This window comes from Bos taurus, chromosome 10 (assembly GCF_002263795.3).
Source record: "Bos taurus isolate L1 Dominette 01449 registration number 42190680 breed Hereford chromosome 10, ARS-UCD2.0, whole genome shotgun sequence".
NCBI lineage: Eukaryota > Metazoa > Chordata > Mammalia > Artiodactyla > Bovidae > Bos > Bos taurus.
Window position 1 is genome coordinate 4,576,315 of NC_037337.1, and position 22,141 is coordinate 4,598,455.

At 41.4% G+C, this 22,141-nt stretch overlaps 1 long non-coding RNA gene across 1 annotated transcript; it reads left to right on the forward strand.

The window, feature by feature from the left end:
• Positions 1-1,179: 1,179 nt before the first annotated feature.
• On the forward strand, positions 1,180-15,046 carry LOC104973018 (uncharacterized). The gene is made up of 3 exons (XR_809044.4): positions 1,180-1,636; positions 13,174-13,256; positions 14,711-15,046. It is a non-coding gene; the product is annotated as an uncharacterized lncRNA (long non-coding RNA).
• The last annotated feature ends 7,095 nt before the right edge of the window (positions 15,047-22,141 follow it).

Below are 22,141 nucleotides of genomic sequence, written 5' to 3' on the forward strand. Positions count from 1 at the left end.
ACGTCCTTCGAGTCAGTGATGCCATCCAGCCATCTCATCCGCTGCCGTCCCCTTCTCCTCCTGCCCCCAACCCCTCCCAGCATCAGAGTCTTTTCCAATGAGTCAACTCTTCACATGAGGTGGCCAAAGTATTGGAGTTTCAACTTTAGCATCATTCCTTCCAAAGAAATCCCAGGGCTGATCTCCTTCAGAATGGGCTGGTTGGATGTCCTTGCAGTCCAAAGGACTCTCAAGAGTCTTCTCCAACACCACAGTTCAAAATCATTCAGTTGTGTCCAACTCTTTGGGACCCCATGGACTGTAGCCCCAGGCTTCTCTGTTCTTGGAATTTTCCAGGCAAGAATACTAGAGTGAGTAGCCATTCGTTTCTCTGGGAGATCTTCCTGACCCAGGGATTGATCCTGGATTCCCTGTACTGCAGGCAGACTCTTTACTGTCTGAGCCCCCAGGGAAGCCCTAACATATTTACATGTATTTAAAGGATGTATTTATACATAATATAGGTAAACAAGGAGGACCTACTGCATAGCACAAGGAACTATATTCGTTATCTTGTAATAACCTATAATGGAAAATAATCTGAAAAAGAATATATATACATATAACTGAACCACTTTACTGTACACTTGAAATTAATATGACATTGTAAAATAACTATACTTCAATTTAAAGAGGCTTCCCTGATTGCTCAGTTGGTAAAGAGTCCACCTGCAATGCAGGAGACCCTGGTTTGATCCCTGGGTCAGGAAGATCTGCTGGAGAAGGGATAGGCTACCCACTCCAGTATTCTTGGTCTTCCCTTGTGGCTCAGCTGGTAAAGAATCCACCTGCAATGTGGGAGACCTGGGTTCAATCCCTGGGTTGGGAAGATCCCCTGGAGAAGGGAAAGGCTACCCATCCCAGTATTCTGGCCTGGAGAATCCCATGGAGAGAGGAGCCTGGCGGGCTACAGTCCACGAGGTCGCAAAGAGTTGGACACAACTGAGCGACTTCACACACTCACACACACACACAAAGAATCAGACATGACTGAGTGACTTTCATTTCACTTCACTTCTTCAATTTAAAAATAAAATATAAATAATAGGATGCTGCTTTGACAGCTCCACCTCATTTGAGGAGGAATGTGTGCCTTTCGTGAAGAGGCATTAATCTCCTTGTCTCTAGGCTACTAAGAAACAGTTTCACAAACATGCGTCACATATGTATATCCTGCCAGTCCCCACCTGATGTATTTCAGACAGTAAGCTCTCACCTGGCCTTTAAGGAGAATGAGAGAGGACATGAATGAATGAGTGAATTTCTGGAGGAAGGCTTTAAAGGACATCAGTTACTTTTCTGGCTGGGAGTTTTGTGGCTCTATGGTAAGCCCTTCCATGAAAGAGAAGTTTTTCAGGGCTTTGTTTCTAGCAGTGGAAGCATTAGAATCCATCAGTAAAAGACACAAAGACGTGAGGCAGAGAGGCGGGGAGGCAGAGGCCGGCCCAGCACAGTCAGTCTGACCCACTGTGTCCCCATGGCCTTGTGTGCACCAGAGCACAGGTACTGAGAGATTCAGACACAGCGGGGCATGCTGCCCTCAAGCTCAGGATGGACGACGGAAGATGGACGCGGACATCAATCACCACAATACAAGGTCAGATGGGACCTCTGTTTGAAAAAAAAAAAATTTGAACCAAGTGTTCTGGGAGGAGAGAAAGAGGTCAGATGATGCCAGCTAGGGGAAGCAGGAAATGCCAGCCTCTGAACTAGCTGTATTTTGATTGATAGAGATTAGCAGGGAAGGACTTTCTACGCAAGTGAAGCTCCCTGGAGATGCGGTGGGAGCGCAGGCAGAGGAGAACAGGCAGTTCATTCCGCCTGATTAAGCAGTGGTTGCACACTGGCCAGCTCTGCACTAATCTTCCCCTGGCTGGTACATTATTGTGTTTTTTTCCCCCAAAACCAAATGCTGTATTCGAATGCCCTGAGGAAGGACCTGGACTGTACATCCCTCATCCTTCTCCACTGTCTGACTTCGCATTCACATACTCTTGTCAGCTGCTGTCCCTATAGGTTTTAGGAGGGGAAGAGCCCTGTTTACTAAAGCAGAGAGTGTCTGAGAGCTTGTTGGGGAACAAGGGGACAGGCAGGGGATCGTCACCTGGAATTAAGGCAGAGAGAGAGTCTGGGGAGTGGTGTACGGAAAAGGTGGAATTTGATGGGGGGAAAAATGCACATGTATTTTCACTAACTTCTAGCTGAAATTTAGCATTTCTTTCCCTTTTGTATTTGAATGAAAAACAAATCACAATCGTATGAGCAGTATGTGTGATTTTGTTACCAATAAAACTCACAGATGATTCCACATATCAATAGTTGTTGCAGATTTCGCATATCAATCTTAAACTACTGTCTATGTTCAATACTTTGACATTACATTAGTTATGAGACTTAAGCCAGCTCTAGTCATTTAATGAGTTAATAAAGAAGTACATATCCTACTATACAAAAAATCTGATACATATTTTGATATAAATTCCATCTAATTGGTTTCCTTTATACTCTTACATGTTTTATTTACACGTTTTAAAACATTATTCTGAGAAGGAGCCCATAGTTTTCACCAGACCATCAAAAGTGGCCATGACACCAAATAGATTAAAAACCTTTGCTGCAGGTAGCTTGCAACCATACAACATACATGCATATATAACATACAGTCACTTCAGTCATGTCTGACTCTGTGTGACCCCTAGCTTGCCAGGCTCCTCTGTCCATAGGATTCTCCAGGCAAGAATACTGGAGTGGGTTGCCACCCCCTCCTCCAAGGGATCTTCAACCATGTAACAGAGAGCTTTAAATATCTTCAGCAGTGTGAATTTAATCTCATAGTCCAATGGGAGCCACTGAAGGGTTTTTTTATGTCAATTATTACTTTTCAATAATCTAATTGCAGTATAATTACTTTTAATCAATGTTATTAGGGTATTGTTGTTAGTCACAAAGCCTTGTCCGACTCTCTGCAACCCCATGGACTGTAGCCAGCCAGGCTCCTTTATGCATGGAATTTCCCAGGCAAGAATGCTTGAGTGGGTTGCCATTCCCTTCTCCAGGGGATTTTCCTGACCCAGGGACCAAACCTGCATCTCCTGCATCGGCACACAGATTCTTTACCACTGAGCCTCCTGGGAGGTCCTTATAAATATAACAAAGCACATATCTTTAGAAATTCAGTGAGTTTTGACAAATGTGCAGATACACATGTAACTACCACTAAAATCAAAATACAAATTGGGTAATAGAAAGTAAAATTGCAAAAACTGTATGTCCTGCTCTTGCATTCTCAAAGGATTCCCCACTCTGGGCTCACAAAGGCACTAGTTCTTCACTGAGGGACCCAGAACCTGAGCTTTACAGGAGAAGAGTTCCCAGAACAATGCAGGTTCACAAAGGGATGGCTTATTGATAATAAGGGACTTATGTATTCATGGGGTACGTACACGAACAGCCTAATGTCAGTCCTCACATATCTACCTATAACAATTTATGTAACCTCTATCAAGATCATAACATTACCCTGGTTAAGAGGGGGCCAGAATCTGAACGTCCGTTCTTATTGGCTGATACCATGCAATGCTGCTAACCTACTGGTACATGGGTTGAGGATAGCTGTTTTATATTACCCACAACTTATGTTATATTTTATTGAAACTCCTGAAAACTGTAGACATTCATTAAAAAAAAAAAAAAAAGTCTCCCATTATCTCCTGGGACTCTGGGAAATCAGCACAATTTAGTTTGCCAGGGCTCACAAATATTTACTGAGATGGCATGAGACAAAACAAAGTCACAAGACTGTTTGCATTAGAAGTTATTACATTAGCTGCATTAGGGTAGGTTTCCACTCTCCAAAAATAAACTAGGCGTTTCCCTTTTAAAGACATAAAAATCAATCATTTTAGAACAGCTCTCCTAATCTTCTTAAAGGGCTTCCCTGGTAGCTCAGCTGGTAAAGAATCCACCTGCAATGTGGGAGATCTGGGTTCGATCCCTGGGTTGGGAAGATCTGCTGGGGAAGGGATAGGCTATCCATTCCAGTATTCTGGCCTGGAGAATTCCATGGACTGTACAGTCCTTGGGGTCACAGAGAGTCGGACACAACTGAATGGCTTTCACTTCACTTCACTTCAATCTTCTTAAGGACTGCTAAAGTTATTACTGAAACACTTCAAATATTTTTTTTAGTGTGTGAAATAAAATTGAAAAGAGCTAATTTTCTAGGAGAGTACATTTGGGGGGCTTTCCTTGACTATTATACAGGTATTTTGTATTACTCATGTAAGGAAAGCAAATTACATGAAGTAAACACATTTGTTCCAATATAAGCTTTTTGCAAGAATGTTCATAAGCCTGCCATTGCATAATGATGATGACAACAGAGGTAAGTAATATATAAGTGATAGAAATAATTTTTCCCAATGTAGATGGTGAGTCTTCTAGCATTTAATAATAATATTTCTTATTTGTTGGATGCTGGCTGTGAACCAACATAGTATAAGACAATTTATTTACATATATGTTCTCATTTAATCCACCCAACAATCCTAAAAACAGTATTAATGTCCATACTTTTTACCGATGAGGAAACTAAGAAGCACAGAGCCCTAAGAGGCGGATCTGACTCTGTCTTCCAAAATTCTATTCCTTCCACTTCCTTATTTTACCCAGCAATATATTACTTATTATCTTACTTTCTAGACTTTGTTAATTGTGCTTCAAAATCTCACTTTACAACACCTGAATTCAAAGGTATGAACCAAGAGTGATGGATTCTATTTTACAAGGGAGACTCTCATCTTTTGTAACTGGTGAGGAGTGAATTCTTAAGGAGAGGACCCCACCACCAAGCTCCCATGTCTAGCTGGCTTCATTCTTCCCTCCAAGACCTCTACTCTGAGCTCCTTCATTTATTACAATAGACTGAATGTTTGCTAAGTCGCTTCAGTCGTGTCCGACTCTGTGTGACCCCATAGATGGCAGCCCAACAGGCTTCCCTGTCCCTGGGATTGTCCAGGCAAGAACACTGGAGTGGGTTGCCATTTCATTCTCCAATGTGTGAAAGTGAAAAGTTAAAGTGAAGTCGTTCAGTCGTGTCTGACTCTTCGCGACCCCATGGACTGCAACCTACCAGGCTCCTCCGTCCATGGGATTTTCTAGGCAAGAGTACTGGAATGGCTTGCCATTGCCTTCTCCGAGACTGAATGTTTATGTGCCCCCAAAACTCATGTGTTGAAACCCTAATCCCCAGTTTAATGGTATTTGGAGATGAGGACTTCCGGAGGCAATGAGGTCATGAGGGTGGAATCATAGATGGGACTAGAGAGTTTTTAAGAGGAGTTCAGTTCAGTTGCTCAGTTGTGTCCAACTCTTTGCGACCCCATGAACTGCAGCACAGCAGGCCTCCCTGTCCATCACCAACTCCCAGAGTCCACCCAAACCCATGTCCATTAAGTCGGTAATGCCATCCAACCATCTCATCCTCTGTCATCCTCTTCTCCTCCTGCCCCCAATCTTTCCCAGCATCAGGGTCTTTTCCAATGAGTCAGCTCTTTGCATCAGGTGGCCAAAACTCAAAACTGTTGGAGTGTCAGCTTCAACATCAGTCCTTCCAATGAACACCCAGGACTAATGTCCTTTAGGATGGACTGGTTGGATCTCCTTGCAGTCCAAGGGACTCTCAAGAGTCTTCTCCAACATCACAGTTCAAAAGCATCAATTCTTCGGTGCTAAGCTTTCTTTATAGTCCAACTCTCACATCCATACATGATTACTGGAAAAACCATAGCTTTGACTAGACAGACCTTTGTTGGCAAAGTAATGTCTCTGCTTTTGAATATGCTATCTAGGTTGGTCATAACTTTCCTTCCAAGGAGTAAGCGTCTTTTAATTTCATGGCTGCAATCACCATCTGCAGTGATTTTGGAGCCCCCAAAAATAAAGTCCGACACTGTTTCCACTGTTTCCCCATCTATTTCCCATGAAGTGATGGGACCGGATGCCATGATCTTAGTTTTCTTTTTTTTTTTTTTTTGAAGTTGATAGTGTGGGTGGGTTCAAAAAAACGTCAAATAACTTAACCAAACTCCTTCATTTTAGAATAAAAGAAAAAAAAATAAAAGAATTAGAATTTGAGAACAAGTTTCTGGCCAACAAAGTCTACCTACATTTTTTTTTTTAACCAATAATCAAAGTCATTGGAACAATACAATAAATGTTGTATTTACTCTCTTACTTTCACAGTCATTAGAACATAATTTTAAACCAGCAGATATTCTTGAATTGATAAATTTGAGAATATCTAAAGAGAGTTTCGGAGAAGGCAATGGCAACCCATTCCAGTACTCTTGCCTGGAAAACCCATGGACGGAGGAGCCTGGTAGGCTGCAGTTCATGGGGTCGCTAAGAGTCAGACACGACTGAGTGACTTCACTTTCACGTTTCACTTTCATGTGTTGGAGGAGGAAATGGCAACCGACTCCAGTGTTCTTGCCTGGAGAATCCCAGGGACAGCAGGGCCTGGTGGGCCGCCGTCTATGGGGTCGCACAGAGTCGGACATGACTGAAGCGACTTAGCAGCAGCAGGAGCAAAGAGAGTTTTCAAAATACTATTTGAAAATAGTTTTAAAACTCTTATATAGTTTAGTAACTAATATTTTCTCTTGAAATAATTACTAGTACATTCCAAATGAAACCTTAACTATCCATAATAATTATAGGATCATGTTCCTTCAAAGACCCTCATTAACTTCTTTAAAAAACACATGATGGATACAATATGGCAAAAGTGAAAATTACATAATTTTAATGAGATAGTCATTAATACAGTGATATTTTATCCATCTGGAAGGCTCATATAAACACCAGATTCTTATAAATTAAAAAAAAATCACTAATTATCATCAAGTATTCTGAAAACATAATTTTATAAAGGATTTCCTTATTTTATTCAACAGATATTTAATACCTCCAGTCATGTCCAATGTTCTTTTTTTTTTTTATATATTTATAATTGTTATATCTTCTTCTTGGATTGATCCTTTGATCATTATGTAGTGACCTTCTTTGTCTCTTTTCACAGCCTTTGTTTTAAAGTCTAATTTATCTGATACGAGTATTGTGACTCCTGCTTTCTTTTGGTCCCTATTTGCATGGAAAATCTTTTTCCAGCCCTTCACTTTCAGTCTGTATGTGTCCCCTGTTTTGAGGTGGGTCTCTTGTAGACAACATATGTAGGGGTCTTGTTTTTGTATCCATTCAGCCAGTCTTTGTCTTTTGGTTGGGGCATTCAACCCATTTACGTTTAAGGTAATTACTAATAAGTATGATCCCGTTGCCATTTACTTTATTGTTTTGGGTTCGAGTTTATACACCATTTTTGTGTTTCCTGTCTAGAGAATATCCTTTAGTATTTGTTGGAGAGCTGGTTTGGTGGTGCAGAATTCTCTCAGCTTTTGCTTGTCTGAAAAGCTTTTGATTTCTCCTTCATACTTGAATGAGATCCTTGCTGGGTACAATAATCTGGGCTGTAGGTTATTTTCTTTCATCATTTTAAGTATGTCTTTCCATTCCCTCCTGGCTTGAAGAGTTTCTATTGAAAGATCAGCTGTTATCCTTATGGGAATTCCCTTGTGTGTTATTTGTTGTTTTTCCCTTGCTGCTTTTAATATTTGTTCTTTGTGTTAGTTTTCTGAATGTTGAGCTTTAAGCCAACTTTTTCACTCTCCTCTTTCACTTTCATCAAGAGGCTCTTTAGTTCTTCTTCACTTTCTGCCATAAGAGTGATGTCATCTGCATATCTGAGGTTATTAATATTTCTTCCAGCAATCTTGATTCCAGCTTGTGCTTCCTCCAGCCCAGCATTTCTCATGATGTACTCTGTATAGAAGTTAAATAAGCAGGGTGACAATATACAGCCTTGACGTACTCCTTTTCCTATTTGGAACCAGTCTGTTGTTCCATGTCCAGTTCTAACTGTTGCTTCCTGACCTGAATACAGGTTTATCAAGAGGCAGGTCATGTGGTCTGGTATTCCCATCTCTTTCAGAATTTTTCACAGTTTATTGTGATCCACACAGTCAAAGGCTTTGGCATAGTCAATAAAACAGAAATAGATGTTTTTCTGGAACTCTCTTGCTTTTTCGATTTTCCAGTGGATGTTGGCAATTTGATGTCTGGTTTCTCTGCCTTTTCTAAAACCAGCTTGAACATCTGGAAGTTCACGACGTGAGTGAATTTGCTTCCCCTCTGGTCTCTCTGCTGTATGAGGATATGACTAGTAGATGGTATTCTGCAAACCAGAAGGAATCCCGCACCAGACACCAGATATCTTGATTTTGGATTTCCCAGTCTCCAGAACTGTGAGAAATAAATGTCTGTTGCTTAATACACTTTGTGGATTGTATTCTGTTACAGTATCCTGAACTAAGAAACATGATTCCCAGTTACTGCACAGCCATACAAGTGCACCTAAAGACTATACCTGATCATCTTCTTTTCACTCTTTTTAAGCTATTCTTAGTTATTCTTCCTAAGAGCATGTTTTTTAGGTAATTCAACAATAACGGCAGAGAATGGCCATAGAGCTACTGCAGGGCCTGCTGTAATCTCAGTATCGTGCAGTGAACAAGTGCATTCATGAGAGGTCATCAAAAGGAAACTCGAGCTTTGACTCCAACCATCCCTTTAAAATTTGTTCAGTTTCCCTTCCCCTGAATGAAATCCAGCATGTTCCATGACTTTACTGCTCACTCTTGGGAAACAGGCCATCTCAGGTCACTTTACGTCACAGAACAGTCTCCACGCAATAATGAGAATGCCCCATTCCATGCAATGCAAAGAACTCTTTCTTTGATTTAGTGTTAGATCTTTTCCCTCTCCCAGCAAGGGCAGAGTTCCAGCAAGAGAGGTGGTGGGCCTTTTCTTACTACCACCCTGCTGAGTAATGCTCGTAGGTCCTTGGGGTTAGAGGGAAGAGGGAAAGGAGTAGAAAGTTCTTCCTTGACTGGTGTCATTCTAAAGGGCTTTGTGTTATCTGGCATGGGAGATGCTTAAAGCTGATTCTCCCATAGGGATCACTGTGGATTCTTGGAGGGATCCCTTGGTAGGTCCCTCCCACTGCAACTCTGCTTGAGCAATCAATAGTTTCTCATTAAATTTCAACAACTTCCATTTTGATCTGTCTTATCATCCTTTTTGGTACCTGATAGATGTTCTATTTCAGAATCTCAGTCCGCATTTCTTATTTAACAGCCTATAATATTCACCATTACATAATGCCTACATACTATGGTTCATTGTCAGCTGGACATAAAGTTAGAGTATAAGTGTAGAATGCCTCTCAGCCAGGAAAACTATATATTAAAAATGCTGTCTGGCCCTTGTTACAATACCTGGAAATTTTCTCATATTTAATTTCTTTCATTCAATTTTTTGTTGTTGTTGTAATACATGGCTTGTAGGATCTTAGTGCCCTGATTAGGGATTGAACCTGGTCTCTAGCAGTGAAAGCACTGAGTGCTAACCACTGGACCTCTAGGGAATTCTCTCAAAGAATTCCCTCAAATTTCTTCTGACTACAATTTGAAAATGGATTGTAATGCCTCTTCCACAGAAGTTGATTCTTTTTTCAATTTGTTCCACATTTTGGTGGTTTTCAGTAAATAAGAACTCTTAACTCTGTTCATCCTATGCTTGGAACTGAAACCAATCCTGTCTCTCCTTGTTGATGGAAAATTTTCCTATGAGCTCATCATGTTTTTTACATTTCTCTATGTAAGAATGCAGATGAAGGCATAAACTCAAGTTCCTAATCCCCAGACGATCTGCATCCTAACAGCAGATCACTGCACCATTCTTGGTCAATATCACGTGTGCTGTTGATGCACTTATTAGAGATTCATTGGAGTCATATTGTTTAAAATAACAGTAGCATGTTCATTTTTAAACACTCTAATCCCTTTCCCTCTTTCTCACTCTGTCTTCAGAATTATATCAGAGACCACTGTAGCAACTACATAACCATGACAGTAACTAGGGTAAGGAGAGTATGGCATCTAACAGAAAAAAATTTAAGGAGGTTCTCACTTCTGTGGTCACTGGAGCTCAGTGTCTTCAATTTCACACCCTGGGTGCCTCACTCACCTTACCCTAGTCCTGTCTCTGTGTATCAGATCTGCATTTACTCAGTAATAATCTTGAGAACCTTCTGTGAGCCAAACACTGTTCCTGATTATGGACATCAGAAGGAGAGCAGTCAGATAAAAGTTTATGCCCTTATTGGATAGTAGCAAGTGCCATGGAGGAAGATAAAGCAGAGAAAGGGAATAAGGAAGTGCCAGAGTTGGGTAGGGGATGTCATTTACAATAGGGTGGTCAGGGAAATCCTTATTGAGAAGGTAATATTTGAGCAAAGAATTGAAAGAGGTAAAAAGTTTTTGAACACTTACTAAACTGCTCAAAATATCTTCTGAATTTGTTGCCAATAGTTTATGATGAATATATTTTACAAAAATATCTGGCTTCTCTTGACACATCCAAAGATCTGACAACACGGAGCCCCCTCCCTGTACAACAACGAGACGAGCTGAGAGGGGTGGCCTCTCTGAACCATGCTGGGGCCTTGCATGGGACAAAAAGCTTTCTGGTTCTCCAGCTCTCCATCTGCCTGCCTTGCTCTCTTACATCACTTGTCTGTCCCTTGCAGAATCTGAGTTTGCAAACTTTGACAAGAATCCATAAGAGAGAACTCCAGTGCTGCCAGCCTCCCTCCAAGCAGTGATTTGGAGGCTTGATGGCTCTGGAGGTGAGAGGGTCTGCTCACCAGACCCCAGTAAAGTCAGTCCACTAATGAGGCCCGGTGGCCCTGACTCTGGACTCCAGAGATGAGGGTGTTTACTTAGTTGCCTCCAGCCGAGGGGAGAAGGTGCTGCTGGGCTGTCCTCTTGCACAGTGACTGGCAATACCAGATCTTCGTTAAAACCCTGCTACCCTAGTTCACACACGTTCGAACTTTCAACTAGTCCTTTTCTTGAAGCAAAAGAAAAAAAATATTCTGGGGTGTGCAATGCGTGGGTTTCTCTCTCAGCAGAATTTTAATACAAGCAGTTGCAGGTCTCTGAAACCCCACCTACCTGCTGGCACATGTCAGGCACAGGAATTTTCCACTTGGGTGAGATGCCTGTACAATCACTGAAACTGAGGAAGAGATGTGCGGTGATAGACAGCACTGACAGACGCTTCTGTGAAGCGACGACAGGCCCCCATCCTCACAGCCAGGAGAAGAGAGGGCACTCCCATCACAACTATCGCATATCCGTACATGCGTTAGCTGGAATTTTGTTTCTGCAACTCTCTGCTAAACTGGGCTTCCCCAGTGGCTCAGCGGTAAAGAATCTGCCTGCAATGCAGGAGATGCAGGAAACTTAGGTTCGATCCCTGGGTCAGGAAGATCCCCTGGAGGAGGGCATGGCAAACCCACTCCAGCATTCTTGCCGGGAAAATCCCAAGGAGGGAGGAGCCTGGCAGGCTACAGTCCTTGGGGTCACAAAGAGTCGGACATGACTGAAGCAACTGAGCACACACACACTGCCTATATTACAAGATTTTAAACTGAGGCCAAGTAGGTGAGAACAAGTTCAGATTTCTTAATTTCAATTTATGTAATAATCTCCACTGTGGAAAAAGAAAGAAAAGAGCGAAGTCGGGATAACAACAAGATCCTACTGCATAGACAGGGAACTATATTCAGTATCCTGTGATAAACTCCAATGGAAAAGAACATGTGTATGTCTAACTGAATCATTGCTGTACAGCAGAAATTCACACAACATTGTAAATCAACTATATTTCAATAACATTTTTAAAAATTTAAAAAATACTAAAAAATAATCTCTACTGTGAAATTGCATGAAACTAGTTTTGTTATAAAATGAAAATAGCTGGGACCACTGTGACTCTGAGTCAGATATAGCATGTTTGTTTGATAAATGATTTAAAATTCTGGATGTATTTCAATTAACTTGCTATGTTTACACTGGATTAAAAACTCTCAAACCCCGCCTAGTGTACAGAGTACATTACATCTCTGCTTTATTTCACAATCAGTTAAGAAGAAAGAAAAACTAGGGAGGGGGAGCTTATTCCCAATCTTAACTCCAAGTTGGGTATTGGGATATTGAACTTTCATGTTAGTAAAAACGAAAACCATGGGTAAACAATTAGAATTATTTTAAAGACAAGTTTGCAAATAACTAGCAGGCCACTCACATAACATGAATATTAAATGCAGATGAATTGAGAGGAAACATTTTAGGGTGACCCAAAGAAAATCTGTGAAATAGGAGAAATCCTCTCTGGGTACAAACCTTCTTTTCTTGGTACTGTCCTTCATCTTTATCAGCCTGTCCTGCCCACCACTCCCCACACAGTTCTCATAATCAAACTCTCCTCCACACTTCAGCCTCCCCCTGTCAAAGCATGGGCCAATGGGAAAGCGCAAGAAACTTGCAAAGATCTTTTTTAAAAAGCTCTGGTTCAAAAATTGCTACTGATTTTAAGAACATAAGGGAAAGAAGGTCAAAGGAAGAAAGACTGTGTCTCCTTACAAATTCTTATGACTTATTTCTTCTCTGGAGCACATTTTTTTCAAAGGATGTAACCATTTACACAATGGAAGGTTTTTGTAGTTTTCTTTTGGGAATCAAACATTAAGCAGCAGTATCTGGGAATACCAAAAGAAACAGAATTTTAATTTTTCCATGAAAATAAATCTTCAGAGTTCTTTTATAGCCAGCCTGTATCCCTTTTCATTCACTTTTTGTTTTACTTGTTAGACAAACTTGCAAATAACTACTGACCCAAACCCAAAGCTTGAATACTAAATCCATATTAACTGCAGGAAAATTTAATTTTAGTTTGACCCTCCATTTTCAGGAAACCACATGTGGGAGAGAGATTATTTTTAAATATTCCTTAAGATGTAACACAGCCATTTAACAAGAAACACATTTTTTAAAAAGACTAAGGAACAAAAATGTTGGGTACCAGTCTCTTTGCAGTGACCTAGAGATCACAGCACTGGTGAATAATTCTGCTTTTCCTGAGATTCAACCTGCTTACCTGTTTTCCTTTCAGGAGTCATTACTAAGGTGCAGCAGTGTCTCAGATGTCCACAAATAGATGATGGAGGCCAGCCCTTGTCCTCAAGGCCATGCATGGTATGAGAAAACCACTATCATTTCTCCACTTTCTGGGACCATCCCTCTCTCTCCACCCCTGGCATCTTTTTCCTTCCTACAGAGGAAGAGCTTCTCTCTTCTGACCCCTGGTTCCATGGGCTCTTAGTTCCCCAGTCAAGGACCGAGCCTGCGTCCCCTGCACTGGAAGGCAGATTCACAGATGCTTAACCATGGGCCCACCAGGGAAGTCTCTCTTTTCTCCTTTACCATCTTCCCCTCTTCCTATACCTTCCTTTCGGACTAAAACTGGCACCCATCTCCCCTGTTCTGAGACCCTTCCTGACACTGTGCTGTCACCACAAGACTACTGTCAACGTTCTTTCCCTGCCAGTCACGCTGAACAAAGACCCTACAGCTGCCCCAACACCGCTTGCAGGAAAATCACCCAGAGTGCATCTGCATTCGAAGGCACACTTTGAGTCAGTGAGGGCCAGCGAATCTGCGTTTCTAATGAGCCCTCGGGCGATGCCCACGTGGAGGACTCTCCAGTCAGTGCATTCACTCTTGATTGTTCATTTATCCCTCACTATTTCTTCCACCTCCCTCAAGTGGTTCCTAAAAATCACCACTGATCTTCTTACCCTCATATCCAGTGGCTCTTCCCCTTGTCCTTAGCATCTTTACTCCGTCCACACTATCATTTTTCACAAGTGGTCACTTGCCATCCTTTTCTTGAAATTTCTTCTCTTGGATTCACTGATATGATGATACTCCTTTGGCTCTTATTTCATGAGCAACTCCAGTTTCCATTGATTGTAGCCCTTCCTCCTCCTGTGACCTGAAAGAACCTAGTAACCCCCCAAGTGATAACCCTCCAATTCAGTATTTGCTCTTTGGTTTACCTTTGTCTTTGTTCCTTCCCTCAGGAACTATCCGATTTCATGACCGCAAAGTGCATTTTTCAGATGCATGTTTCTAAAGGGACCTTTGCCCCAAATCACATTCCAACCTCTAACTCCACCTGGACAAGCTGCTCAAACCTGAAACTTAGGTTTTAAACCAAACTCGAGACCTAATTTCCATGGCTCACTTTTCTGTTTCTATGAGTGATGTCATTATTACTCTGGTCATGCAAGCCCCTAACCTCTGCGTTATTCTTGGTTTTCCTGTCCCTTTATATTCTATTAGAAATTCTAAGCCAGAAGGACAGGGACGACAGCTCACAGGATCCAGCAATGAGTGAGTTGAGAGTACTGGACTGGGAGGTTTACTAACCACATTTCCAGCTACAATTTAGTGACACTTTTATATCCTGATGATAAGCCTACATACAGCTCAGATAACTCACCAGCTTAAACCCGCCAGCCTGTTTTTCATCTCCCCTGTTTTTCTACTCTCTCTTTTCATTTGCATCCACATCTCCTGTTTCCTTTTCAGTCCTCTCCTGTCTCATTCTTTCTTTTTCTCTTTCTCTTCCATTGGTAATCAACCAGACATTTTCAAAGGAATCATGGCCTTCTCTCATGGTACAGTGGATAAGAATCCACCTAGCACTGCAGGGAGCATGGGCCCCATCCCTGGTCCAGGAAGATCCCACACGCCATGGAGCAGCTGAGCCTGTGCGCCACAACTCCTGAGCATGAGAGCCACAACTACTGAGTCCATGAGTGCCTCGAGCCCACATGCCGAACAAGAGATGCCACTGTAGTGAGAAGACTGTGCCCTGCAATGAAGAGCAGACCCTGCTCACCGCTGTTAAAGAAAGCCCATGCACAGCAATAAAGATTCAATGCAGCCAAAAGCAAATCAAATAAAGGCAATCACATTCCTGTAGCCTCTCTCAATTAGAACTCATTTAGTGAATAACACCTTTCCAGTCCTACCCACCTCTTATCTAGCTATCTCACATTTTATTTCCTCACCATACTCATTCTTGTCATCCTTCTGAATCTTAAAACAGTTCCAGGAGAACAAAGACCATTCCTACATTATTATCTTGTCTTGTATCCCCTTGGTGTCTGACATGAAGTGCTCAGTAAGTGCATTCAGTAAGTGAAAGGAGGAAAGAGGGAAGAGAAGGCAAGGGGGAAGAGAAAGAATACGATCCTCGTTTGGCAGATAAGTAACTAGGGCTCCAAGAGCTTAAGCAACTTATCTACGGTCATACATCTAACTGATGACGGAGACAGTCTGCTATGTCTGTCCTGTCTGAAGCTAAAGCCTGTATTAAGGACACTGCCTCAGAAGATCTTATTTACAAAGCAGAAACAGAGACACAGAGAACAAGTGTATGATAGCAAGGGGGGACAGGGACAGGATGAATGAGAAGATTGGGATTGACAAATATAAACTATTAACACTATGTATAAAATAGATTACTAATGGGAACCTACTAGATGGCTCCAGGAAGCCTACTCAGTGCTCTGTGGTGACCTAAATGGGAAGGAAGTCCAGAAAGGAGGGGATATATGTACACACATGGCTGATTCACTTGGTGGCACAGCAGAAACTAACACAACATCATAAAGCAACTATACTACAGTAAAAAAAAATTTTTTTTAAAGGACACCACCTTTCTGTATCCCCAGCTCTGTAGTAGGTGCCCCAGGAGGAGACAAATACATACAAGACAAAGGCTGTGCCCCCTAAGAAGTATATAATTTAGTAAGGAAGTGAAATACAAAAATAACTGTAATATAAAGTAGGGTGTAATCATGAGTTCACATTTTCTAAAAAGATTTGATGAGTACCTACTTTCTTGGTGAATAATTTTAGAGTGTGACAGAATAAAGAAGTTTGTAAACAGTGTTCAGATGGAAGGCTCTCCTCTTCCCTGGAGCCTTGTGGTTGACATGACTAAGAATAAGAGTCTTGAAATTCAAGCATAGAGGACTTTTCCTCACATGTCAGATTCACAGGCCCAAGCTAATGGAGATTCCATCGTAGCTCTCAGCCTAAAACCAGATTCAAGGCGCTTAGCAGCAAGTCTTAACTGCTGGCTGCCAAGAGCAGAAACAGTGTCATTTAAACATGCTGCCAGCTTGTTGTCTACAAGTTGTCTACAAGTATTCTGCAAGTTGGTACAAAAGAAGAAATTTCTCTAAGGCCTGGAAGAGAGACAAAATTAATTACTTTTTTCCCCCAAACCTAGAGCAGACACACCACGTAGGTCTCTCTTGTAAGTTTTCATTTTCAGATGGTTTATTGCAAAAGTGTTTGATTTTCAGAAGAAAAATTGGGCAAGTCCTTCTGTTTGCTTTGGGAAGAGAATGACTGCATAGAATGTTCAAAATCACACAAGCTTCCTAGGGTAGAACTCAAGCAGCAAACAAGTAGGCATTATAGTGGGGTTAGTGTTTAGCGCAGCTCTGGAATGTAAAAGTTTAATATCATAAGGGTAAGCATCAGCCAGGGACAAGTTGGTTCCACATGTGCTTCTTACATTTCTCAGTTTGTACCAGTTTGGGGTCAAAGATTTTCATAAAGCAAACATTTCAGAACAGAGGGAATAATGGTGTTGGGACAACTGGCTATCTAATTGGGGGGAAAAAAGTTAAATCATTGCCTTAACTTTCCATGAAAAAAAAACAACAGGTGTGCTTAAAAATTTAAGTAAAATTTTAAACTATGTAAATAGTAGAAAAAGTGTGGAATAGGTGGATCATTTTCCACCCGTAGGTAAATAAAGGTCTTTCAGCATGACACAAAGGCAGAACCATGAAGCATAGGATTACATTTAAGGATACTTAAGAATGAAAAAAGAAAACTTCTATATTGCCAAAGGGTGCAATAAAACAATGTCAAAATTAAAAACTAGAATATATTTTAAAGTATGAGATATAGTCATTCAGTTAAAAAAGGAGGAAATACATCCTTGCTATAAAGAGATAAGTAAAATAATTTTTTAAAAAGTTCCACAGTTTCTCAGCTAAACAGATGGCCAAAAAGTATAAGCCTCATCATATTTAGTTACAGCGAGCTTAATAGGAAAATGAGCTTCATGTAGGATCAGTGAGAGAATAATTGCTACCATTTTTGTGAAGTACACTTTGGTAATTTGTACCACAAAACCTGCAAAAATAGACCCAGCAATTCTACTTGTAGGAATTAATCCTAGAAAACTATTAGAAAAATACAAATCAATTTATATCCAAAACATTTATTGTGGCATTGTTTATAATAGTGAAAAGTTAAATCATCTAAATGTTGAATCATGGATGAATTAAATATATGATGATCCATATAACAGAATATCCTGCTGCTATTAAAAAGATCACAACATGAATATGCTTTTACTGACACAGAAAGCTATGTAAGCTGAAGCTCCAATACTTTGGCTACCTGATACAAAGAGTTGACTCACTAGAAAAGACCCTGATGCTGGGAAAGATTGAAGGCAGGAGGAGAAGGGAACAACAGAAGGTGAGATGGTTTGATGGCATCACTAAGTCACATGAGTTTGAGCAAGTTCCAGGAGATGGTGAGGGACAGGGAAGCCTGGGGTGCTGAAGTCCATGGGGTTGCAAAGAGTAAGACACGACTGAGCGACTGAACAATGACAAGTTACAGAAAATCCCATTACACAATAATTTGTATAATAATTTCTTTTTTATAAAAAGAATATCATGTTTATATGTGGAATCGAAAACAACGATACAGATGAACTTATATACAAAACAGAAATAGATCACAGACATAAAAAACAAATTTATGGTTACCAAAGAGGAAAGGGCCTAGAGGAATAAATTAAGAGATTGGGGTTAAAATATACACACTACTATATACAAAATAATCAACATGGATCTACTGTATAGCACAGGAACTATACTCAATACCTTGTAGTAACCTATAATGGAAGGGAATGTAAAAAAGAGTATATATGTATAACTGAATCACTTTGCTATATACTTGAAACTAACACAACATAGTAAATTATCTATATTTCAGTAAAAATCTTAAAAATAAAATTAAATAAAAATTAGAAAGGATATCAGACAACGCAACATGTATAATAACTTATTTTACATTTATATATATATATATATATATGCATATTTATACATGTATGTGTGTGCTAATGAGCTCCCCTGGTAGCTCAGCTGGTAAAGAATCCACCTGCAATGCAGGAGACCCCAGTTCCATTCCTGGGTTGGGAAGATCTGCTGGAGAAAGGATAGGCTATCTACTCCAGTATTCTTGGACTTCCCTGATGGCTCAGCTGGTACAGAATCCATCCGCAATGCGGGAGACCTGGGTTCGATCCCTGGGTTGGGAAGATCACCTGGAGAAGGGAACAGCGACCCACTCCAGTACTCTGGCCTGGAGAAGTCCATGGACTGTATAGTCCATGGGGATGCAAAATACATTAACACATATGTGTATTGATACATACATACACATGGAGAGAGAGAGAGAGAAAAAAAAAATGAGCCAGACAGTTCAACCCCAATGCCTCTGAGGACCCAGTATTAGAAACTTGTATTAGATTAACATGAACTTCAAGGTCTCTGAGTGTTCAACACCCTCCCCTGAAGTTTACCTCGTGTTTCCAATCGCCTCTGCACTTCTGCACCACTGTGCCCCTGCCATGTTTCACCTCATAAAACTCAGATGTCCTTCCACAATAAATCCACTCACACTAAGCCTCTGTTGAGTTTTTGCTGACTTTATTGAAGTTTTAAGGAGAATGGTGCTGATCACTTGGACTCCTATCTCAATAGCTCTTTAGCCATTCTCCTGATTGATTCCTGGGAAGCTTTGGTGCCACCCAACATCTGGCCCCAAAAGGAAGGTAATAGACTAAGATTCTCTCTTTATCATTAGATATGTGTGTATATATGCATACATATATGTGTGTGTATCATATATATGTATTGTATATGTACATGTATATGTATGTATATATAATAATATATGTATACATACATACATACATATATATATATATAAAATATCCTCTGGCTTCCTGGATATTTAAAAATCCACAAAGCAATTATTCAAAAGTTAGCAGTGGCTATCACTACTTAGTGGGAGTTCAAATAACTTTTATATTCTTCTTCATACTTTTCTAAATTTTCTGAATTTTTTAAAGCATGTACTATTATTAGAATAAGAGGGAAAATTTTTAACTTATTTTTATTTTAAAGGGTAAAGGTGTAATACTAACAACAAAGCAGTTTGTCTCTGCGTTCATTCACACCCAACTTGCAGAAACCCTGCCCCTTCCAATTTACTCCAAATTGTTTAAGGAGCCTGCAGGAGGCATCCCACAGGCACCCTAAAACCAGCCATCTTGGGTACCACATTGGTCTCCCATTTGTTGTCTGTCCTGCGGTGACATGCCTCACCAGGAGCCCAAAGGACATCCCTCCTCACGTGGCCCTCAAAGAGCCCCACACTCCTGCTGGTCAATGCCCTCCAGCACCTCAGCCAAAGGACCAGAGGTCTCCCAAGGCCATCATCCCCTTTCTTTGCCCAAACTGACTTTCTACTGACTTGCTTTTTTGCAGCTACCGCAAAGGACGCTGGTACATTCCAGAGCCAATAGTGGCTTTTCCCCTCCCTTTTCTACCTTTGGTAGAAAGGAAAGATGAGAAACAAACAGGGATTAATGTCCAGAGCAGTTGGGCAGTTTTCCCTCCTTCTCAGGCTACAGAGAACAAGACATGCCTGCATTCCTGCCTCCCTGGAAGTCTCACTGTAAGGCCCGGTCAGAGGCTGCCTGGAGCAGCTGAGGGACTGGCTGGGCCGCCCACACAGAGATGGCAGAAGCCTCTCTGGCTCCCAGTCTGCTTGTTTGGTGGAGCGGTGGGAGACCAGGCAGAAGTACCCCAAGTGAGCACCCCAAGTATATTATGAATGACCGTCCCACAGTCCATGGAGCTGTGCCAATACACTCTCTCACCAAGGCTGAGCCTTGTTGTGGAAGGGTCAACCCTTACAGCCCACCCCTCTGCAGAGGATGTGTGGGTGAAGAGCACTATCAAGGCCGTGAGTTATGGCCTCCTGTAATGGTCTCCACATGGCTTCACAGCCTCAGGATGGGGAATATGTAAAATCTGGGGTCAAGTCTCAAAGGGCCTGGGTAGGCAAAAAAACCACACTAAATACATAGGTTTCCGGAGAGAAAAAGAATCTCAGGATCTCAGACAAACTGGTTTTCCCCAGGCTAGATTAGGCTTGCAGTTATGCTTTATTTTAGGCCACTCACCTGAATAATATTTTATTAATAATATTGTCTAGCATTTATATGGGGTTTCCCTGGTGGCTCAGATGGTAAAGACTCTACCTGCAATGCAGGAGACTCAGATTTGATCCCTGCGTTGGGAAGATCCCCTGGACAGGGAGAACTGGTGTGCTGCAGTCCATGGGGTCGCCAAGAGTCAGACACCATTTAGTGACTGAACAACACTCACCTGAAGGGCTATATCCCAGGGAAGAACATTCTACGCACAGGAAACATCCCAGCGGAAGATTCTTAACAAGGGAGGTTGCCCAGGGTCTTCAACAAAATCTCATGTGGTTTGGGTCCCTTAGTGGCTCAGTGGTAGAGTCCACCTGCCAATACAGGAGACACGGGTCTGGTCGCTTAGGCAGGGAGATTCCGCATGCCGCAGAGCAGCTAAGCCTGCGTGCCCCAACTATCGAGGCTGCGAGCCGTAGAGCCCGCGCTCTGCAACAAGAGGAGCTGCCTCAGTGAGGAGCCGCAACACCGCAGCGAGAGAGTGGCCCCCACCGTCCTGCAAACAGAGAAAGCCTGCATGGCAGCAAAGACCAGCACGCCAAAAATAAAATGAATTAATGAAATTAAATTGAAACTACGTATATAAAAAAAATCTAATGTGGTTTGGTGCGGACTAAGTACATAAAGGAAAGATATATCCATTTGAATGCAGAGTTCCAAAGACTAGCAAGGAGAGATAAGAAAGCCTTCCTTAGTGATCAATGCAAAGAAATGGAGGAAAACAATAGGATGGGAAAGACTAGAGATCTTCTCAAGAAAATTAGAGATACCAAGGGAACTTTTCATGCAAAGACGGGCTCAATTAAGGACAGAAATGGTGTGGACTTAACAAAAGCAGAAGATATTAATAAGAGGTGGTAAGAATACACAGAAGAACTGTACAAAAAAAGGTCTTCGTGACCCAGATAATCACGATGGTGTAATCTCTCACCTAGAGCCAGACATCCTGGAATGTGAAGTCAAGTGAACCTTAGGAAGCATCACTATGAACAAAGCTAGTAGAGGAGACAGAATTCCAGTTGAGCTATTTCAAATCCTAAAAGATGATGCTGTGAAAGTGCTGCACTCAATATGCCAGCAAATTTGGAAAACTCATCAGTGGCCACAGGACTGGAAAAGGTCAGTTTTCATTCCAATCTCAAAGAAAGGCAATGCCAAAGAACGCTCAAACTACCACACAATTGCACTCATCTCACAAGCTAGTAAAGTAATGCTCAAAATTCTCCAAGCCAGGCTTCAACAGTACATGAACTGTGAACTTCCAGATGTTCAAGCTGGATTTAGAAAAGGCAGAGGAACCAGAGATCAAATTGCCAACATCCGTTGGATCATTGAAAAAGCAAGAGATTTCCAGAAAAACATCTATTTCTGCTTTATTGACTATGCCAAAGCCTTTGACTGTGTGGATCACAGCAAACTGGAAAATTCTTCAAGAGATGGGAATACCAGACCACCTGACCTGTCTCCTGAGAAATCTGTATGCAGGTCAAGAAGCAACAGTTAGAACTGGACATGGAACAACATACTGGTTCCAAATTGGGAAAGGAGTATGTCAAGAGTGTATATTATCACCCTGCTTATTTAACTTATATGCAGAGTACATCATGTGACATGCCAGGCTAAATGAAGCACAAGCTGGAATCAAGATTGCTGGGAGAAATATCAGTAACCTCAGATATGC